Raw genomic sequence first — 8,253 nt, 5'->3', positions numbered from 1 at the left:
TGAAGATTGGTTGCTGCCCTCCCCAAAATCTTCAAAGCAGTCAGCATTTAAGTTTGTAAATGTAAACAGTGAATTCCAAAACTTTAAGGAAATAATCAGAATTTCATAGATATACTGGACCAAAATAGTTAGGGATGTATGTAAATTTTGAAATTATGAATAATGATCTATTTATTCATTGAGACACTGATAAAAATACCAATATCCCTAACTTATTTTGGCCAGTATATTTATCTGTTAAAAAGAATGCAGCTTTGGAATCCTCCAGGATTGTCTGTGTCCCTTTTCCTAGACATTATGGCCATTGTCAAAACTTAATCCTCAAATGTTAATTTGTTTAGACTAAAAGAGCGTACCACAGCAGCTTATACTAAACAGTGAACTGCCAACTCTCAATGCCTGCAGACAACATTTCATGGTTTATCTGTTCATAAGAAAGCTGTTCAGTTTCATCATATCACTTGAATGCCTGATATGAAGGTAATGTTGTTCTGTTTCAGAGTCCACTGCATTTGGTCGGCACACAACAACCTCGCAATGCTTGCTGCTTTCAGTACAGTCTACGACGGTAGTTAGACGTGTTCAACTGACTTTGGCTAGTTTTGATTTTGAAGAAGTGTTTGGGAGAAGGTGACTAACATGAGTTTGGATGGACACCATTGCTGAAATATGATGCATTCAATGAGATAGCGAATTTGTGGTTATTGAAATGTGAATTACTGTGCCTGTGATTGTATTATACTCTTTAAATTCCCTGCGAACATGGACTCAGATACAAAGATTTTGCCAGTGTGCTCAATTGCAATCATGATTCATACTTATTTAGTCATAATGACATGTTTTCAAATGATGTGTGTGTTATACATTATACGGGTAAATAATTTAACCAACATTTAAACAAAAGAAATTGTTTGTGGTTTTTTCTCTTTTTATTATAAAATTTCAGAGTTGATGACATGGTTATTTATTGGAAAATAATTACTGATCTGTCCTAAGAATCTAACATGATGAAAGCTGAATATGTCATGTTGATGGCTAATGGTTACTATGAAAACAAAAGTGAATGAAGTCCCAGAAATACCTGCAACATACTTAGAAATGTCAATTAGCGCGCATGGCAAAGTCAAGCCAAATCATGGAAAGGAAAGATGTTTTGGAAGAACTACATCTGGACAGACAGTAGTTGCATGTGAGAGAACATTAATTGAGAATATCGTTATGTAGGGATGGGTGGAACCACAAATATCAGACGATATATAACACATCGATTATAAGGATGCGGTGATTGTGTGTGGTACTGTGTATAGAGCCCAGGTCACAAATCTGTTGAAGTTAAGCAACGTTGGGCGTGGAGAGTTCTTGGATGGGTGACCGCATTTGGCAGCTTGACTCCTGAGAGTTTCTAGGACTTCAGTCCTGCCCCACAACGAAGGGCATGTGATAAATGTGGTCTCACCTTAGGCAAGTGAGTTTGTTAAAAATTGCCTCTGTTCAGTCTCCAAAAAATGTGTACGCGGGGGGATAAATCATATGACTATTAACCTTATGGCTCACAGGCAGCTTTGGTTATCTGGCGTAATAATGTGTCAGGGCTTTGAGCATGCACAAGTGTGTGGAAACAGGCGCCTTTATAGATAGCCATTATTATTATTTATTGTGTGACAAGAGGATATGTTTGACAGGCATTTTTATGTTTAATGACATATCTGTACATTTTGTAGCAAAGTTTAGAATTATGTTTTACAATTTATCTTAAAAACCATTTACTTAAATCTACATTGTTAAATATTCAGGCACATTTTTGTTGTTATTTTCTTCTGGACCAGTGAATTGTTGGTGCCCTTTTATAGGTATATTGATTGTCTGAATATAATCATGTTTCATGAAAATGAAAAGAATAATAAAAAAATCACTATTGACATAGTATGTTTGTGTTCTTTTTATGGGGGTATGATGAATGGTGTTGACAATTGTAGTTAAGGAGATGGGAGTATGGTGAATGGTGTTGACAACTATAGTTAAGGAGATGGGAGTATGGTGAATGGTGTTGACAACTGTAGTTATGGAGATTGGGGTATGGTGAATGGTGTTGACAACTATAGTTATGGAGATTGGGGTATGGTGAATGGTGTTGACAACTGTAGTTAAGGAGATGGGAGTATGGTGAATGGTGTTGACAACTGTAGTTAAGGAGATTGGGGTATGATGAATGGTGTTGACAACTGTAGTTAAGGAGATGGGGGTATGATGAATGGTGTTGACAACTGTAGTTAAGGAGATTGGGGTATGGTGAATGGTGTTGACAACTGTAGTTAAGGAGATTGGGGTATGATGAATGGTGTTGACAACTGTAGTTACGGAGATGGGGGTATGATGAATGGTGTTGACAACTGTAGTTACGGAGATGGGGTAATGGTGAATGGTGTTGACAACTGTAGTTAAGGAGATGGGAGTATGGTGAATGGTGTTGACAACTATAGTTAAGGAGATGGGGGTATGGTGAATGGTGTTGACAACTGTAGTTAAGGAGATGGGGGTATGGTGAATGGTGTTGACAACTATAGTTATGGAGATTGGGGTATGGTGAATGGTGTTGACAACTGTAGTTAAGGAGATGGGAGTATGGTGAATGGTGTTGACAACTATAGTTAAGGAGATGGGGGTATGGTGAATGGTGTTGACAACTGTAGTTACGGAGATGGGGGTATGGTGAATGGTGTTGACAACTATAGTTATGGAGATTGGGGTATGGTGAATGGTGTTGACAACTGTAGTTACGGAGATGGGGGTATGGTGAATGGTGTTGACAACTATAGTTAAGGAGATGGGGGTATGGTGAATGGTGTTGACAACTGTAGTTAAGGAGATGGGAGTATGGTGAATGGTGTTGACAACTGTAGTTAAGGAGATGGGGGTATGGTGAATGGTGTTGACAACTTGAGTTAAGGAAATGGGGGTATGGTGAATGATACTTTATGCAGTTGACCTTTTAATCGATTATTAAATTCAAATGTACACTTGATAATTAATTAAGCACAGCCTTAATCCAAGGGCAGTAACAGTTTGGTCCAACCAGGCGATATGTAAGCCATACATGTAAGTCATGTGGTTCACACAATTACTCAAAAGCTACAGTTGCATGTTCACGAGCTGCGAAGGCACCAAGTACATTGGGGTATATATTAGATTGTCGCAGTTTGTCCACTACAGTTTCCTGAACTGGTTTAAAAGTGGACAAAACAAAAACATTGTCATTTGCAAGACGTATACTTGATGGCCAATAGGCGTGTCCTGTCGCAACATCCTTATAACTTGAATATTTACCACAGGGATATCAGTGAAGTACAGGCCCATCCAAAGACCTAGGAGACCAAGGAAGACCAAGGTCCGTGATGACCTAATTCATCTAGCAAGACAATTCGCTGACCCAAGCCGAAGAACTGGACCAGTTATGGAAAAAGGGAGTCCGACTCTTCATCGGTGACTTTACCATCAGAAAAAGGGCTGCTGGTCTGAGAGAATTGTGTCCGACCAGGCAACCCGTCGTCACAGTGCCCGATATGAACCCCATCGAACATCTTTGGGACTATCTTGGAAACCAAGTTTGAGGTAGAGATCCTTCAGTTCAAAACATGCAGGAATTCTGATGATGACGATTCGACGCTTGATTGCGGAGACTGGCAGATGCTATCACTGCGAGGCGTGGCTGCTCCAGGTACTGATGTGGTCGCCAGTGGTGGTTCAAGAGATGTGTTTGACGCCGTTTTGAACTGTATTTCAGTTGTGTCACAGCTGTGACAACTTAATGTGGGAGGAAAACCCCAATTTAAGTTGGTATTAAACCATCGAAATGTTGGATTGGGAACCCTTGATCAGGGGTTTCCAACTTGAGACTCAGCCAGGCAACTGGATCTTCCGCTCCCCCGTGTCATAATGAAGAGTGCGCGGTGAGATGAAAGATTCAACAATGACTACTTTCAACAACCCAGAGAAACAATGAGTATAAAACTTGACCAAATAGCAGCCAGTTTGCCTCCTGGACTTCCCATCGGACCACATCATAATGTATAAAGACAAGCATATGTTTTGGGATTACAAAACGTGCAAGCAACAACGGAATACATAAAAGGGACGTCAGTATATGTAGTGCTTAATTAATACTTCTCTGAACATTTTTGCTCATGATATTACCTCAACACGATATAATCGGGGTTGGGTTTTCACTGATCAGACAGAACATTGCAATTGCTGCATGCCATCGAAGTGCTAACATCACGACCAACCACTGTAGTACATCACTCGATAAAGTCAATCAAGCTGTGTCTTCACATGATGCAGTAATGCTTAAACAGCTGGAACCCCTGTAATTATGTCATTTTGTGGCAAAGAGAGAACACATAAAAAGAAATATTCCTCTGATTTTATGGCGTTATCGGGTTGTTATGCATGATAATAAATCCCAAATTCTCATTCCCTCTGTTCGTTGATTGTTCGACGTGTCTCAGGTTGTTGATTTAATCTTTAGTGTGTGTTGGTATAGTTCAGTTTATTTAGATATTCTAGAAAAATCGTCATGGCAAGTATTGAGTGCGTGCGATTATTATTTTAATAGATACCACATGTTCAATTCACTTAAACATATAAATCTGTTGATTCACTAGAAAATTAAAGAGCTTGTTGGACTGAGGAACACGGTAAGAACTGCTTCTATAATACAATGCATTTCAGACTAGGTGGAGAGAGGGGTAACTGACCAAGTATATTTACCATAAAGTAACTATTCTGCGATGTTAATGGCAGATAAGTTAATCACAACAAAACAAATCAAATCCATTTGCAAAACATTTTCTTCAGTAAACATTTACCTATCACTGATATTAGTGATGATTATGACAGTGTGAGACTTTTACAACTGTGGGAACGCCATGAACACGTCTATGAAGTGTTATCAGGGTAATATGGATTGGAAACAAGTGCCGGACTTCATGTTGAGTCATGTCTAAGGGACGCAACTCTGTACAGCCTTACTTACATAGCTGGGCAAGAATTGCCTCCCTTTAAAGTACAAACACGGTATTTCATGTGTTGATCGGAAGTGAATATTTCCATTTTCATCGTTTAATATCGATAACTTCAGCTAATATTTCAAGGGTGAGGTTACAAGATCACATCAGGACACGCACAAATGTTGACACTATTTATCTGATCAACACAGAACCATTGTTTAGCTCTTCTGCAGGGATTGCGAAAGGCAGGGGCCATGGGCCATTTTGCACATTAGTATAAAAAATGGCCCATTATAATTCTGAAGTTTTCTATTGATACAAGGGCAGTGGCCCATTCTAAATTCAGAAAATGGCTAATAATCTTGAAAATGGCCCATTGTCAAAGTTCTCTATCCCAATCCCTGCTCTTCTGGTTACTTTTGAAATGCTTCATTGTGGATTCTTTAAACCTAGGGCAGCCTTAACATTCGTGACTGACTTGGTTAAATGTGTAGTGAATAAAACAAATTTTCTTACATACTTCGGTATGCATGTAGGAACTACTCGTAATGAAAGTAGTTTTACGTTTATTCTAGTATGGTGAATGGTCATTTAAAGTTATAATATGAAGAGTTACAAAGTATGACGTTCATAGCTTAAACACAAAGGTTTTAGTTCTTCTTAGTTACATGTTATTTATAAGCAATATCTGAACAATATCTGCAAAACGGTTACCAATATCTATTAACATTTTACATGATGGCGCTCAGGTAAACTGCGTGATAATATAATAATCAAGCCATAAGGAAAGGTGTAGAAACAACTAACCATTACTTGACACGTACAGGATATGCAACATGGTTTTCATTTATAAGTTCTCAATGAATACATAATAAACCACCGTCATTATCATTACATATGTGTCTACAATTCGTGAACTAATGTGAACAATGTGAACTACAATTCGTAACATTGACTATAGAACAAATGACATTCAACGTTGTAGGGCCGAGCGGCAAAGGTATCTAGCCCATAGCCTATTCACAACAAATACGAATATGTATATGTTACAGGAAATATGTACAATCAGTAAATATGTATAATTACTGAAAATTACAGGAATTATGTATATTTATTGAAAATTTCAGTAATTATACATATTTCCTGATATTTAAGAAACAAAATTATACATATTTACTTAAATCATTTGAATTACTGAAATATTGATATTACTCTTAAAGTCAATCTGGGTTTCAAAGATATGTCTTCGTTTTTAGGAACAAGGTCCAGCACATTGATTTTAATGAATTTTATTTCATTGTGTTCATGATTTTTTATTTGAACATGGGAGTTTGGAGTAACACATTGAATCTTTGCCTTGCCTTTGCCTTGGTCTGACAACGCTTTGAGCCAGCACAGTTGCATTTAGTGAAACCTTGTCCACTACAGTAAGAGTGTTGGTGAACAGCTTGCCGAAGGGAAACAGTTTTCTCCGTGTTGAAATCATCTGCAGAGTACAGTCTCGTAGCACACACACGTCGAATTGGTTATGAGCATACTTCCCATGAGCACACCACTTTTCACTGCTGTAGTACTAGTCCAGTCATCCTAACAGATTTTGACCTAACCCACCACAGATTGCAACAGAAATGATTTCAACTGGTTTAAGACTCTGAAGCATTCCTATATAACATATAAAAAGTCTAGGAAAATATCAGTGGTGGAACAAGGTCAAATTCGACCCTCAAGGTCATAGGGGTCATCTTCGCTTTCGAAATCTTAGATGGAAATGCAAACTTTTTTGTAATCCCAATTGTGTCATATTATATATCAAATTAAAGCTCAGATTACAGGCTTTTCAGAAATATATGGTTTAATAGGGATTAATCTCATCAAATTTGTTCTTTTTTAAAAAAACATTCCGAAAAATATGAAAATCGTACCCGGACGTCCACATGTATATGTATGCTACGATTATGCCAAACTATCACAACATCAGCATCACCAGTGGCTTGAACTGTGTCACATCCTTCAAGTTCTAGATAGGAGCACATCATCGTGATGATCTGTTGTTCTGAACATTGAATGACTCTTTCTTTGATTGTAAGATCATACTCTCATCAAATTTAACCAAATTTAAGTCCACCAGTCCGTCTAATTTGTGTTGTGTACTTTGTCCATGAACTGGAGTATCCACATTCTCTTCCCACAGAGGTTACTCCTGTCATATCTTCCTACGTAACCTCTGCTTAATACGGCCCTTTCATGGTGTGAGCGTTCAAGACTCGTGATTGGAGGCAATCAGATTTAGTTGTGCAATCACCGACGTTGTTTCAAAAGTGATCATTCGCAAGGCCTCGGTAATTTCCGTATACTTCGAGAAAACTAAACCTCTTCCCCTGCGCGATGCGCAAACGTTTCTTCTAGACAGAACTCAGTCATGTTATGGCGGATCAGTGGCGTTTCCATCGCCCTCGTTGACAACGGACAAGCTAGCCATTAAACGTCTTGTGTGTAACATCAACACAAGTCCCCGGCAGATGGGGGATATTTGTGGCCTCACATTTGCTTGTGTTAGTCAAGTTGAATCTAAGTCGATGTAACACGTTTTCTGATTGGATAGAAAGAAGGGAGATAATTCGTGTTGCGATCTTTTGCCGCTAGGGGATTTTACGAGAACCGTGAAATATGGCCGTATTAGAACAGAGGTTCGTAGGAAGATATGACAAATAACCTCTGTGGGAAGAGAATGGATCCGGAGTATCCATTCAACACAACAGTATCTCTGTCATAGTGTCTTTTGACATATGTGCAGTACGTGATGCATAAGTCAGCGTAATATACTCCTCGTGGCCAAGGTAGAGTATGAAGCAAAGCCCCACCATTGAGAACATACACGGCATCAGAAGCTGGACCAGGGGAAACACCATCATCCAATGTTGATATGAATGAAGCCAGGGCAGGTTTGCTTGTTTCCTTCAGGAAAGAGGGAGAATCAAACAGTGCAGGTGGATAACTGCTAAGTTCAAACTTTAGCAAAAATTTGAGGTCATGTGTTGACTGGCTATCGGCAATCAGAAACCTTTGAAACAATAAAACTGGATCAATGTTGCAAATTTCTTCATCTTGTGGTGTAACAGGTTTCTCGTTCATTTGTACAGCTTGATCTTTCCTTTTGAATTTGAAGTCGCCAATGGTAGTGCTTGTCATAGAGTCCACAATAGAGCTTCCAACACAACACAACATGCATCATCTGCATTCACAGTTT

Source organism: Haliotis rubra, unplaced genomic scaffold (assembly GCF_003918875.1).
Source record: "Haliotis rubra isolate DU_JTF1 unplaced genomic scaffold, ASM391887v1 Scf2112, whole genome shotgun sequence".
Lineage (NCBI taxonomy): Eukaryota > Metazoa > Mollusca > Gastropoda > Lepetellida > Haliotidae > Haliotis > Haliotis rubra.
Note: the sequence above shows the minus strand (reverse complement) of the source record.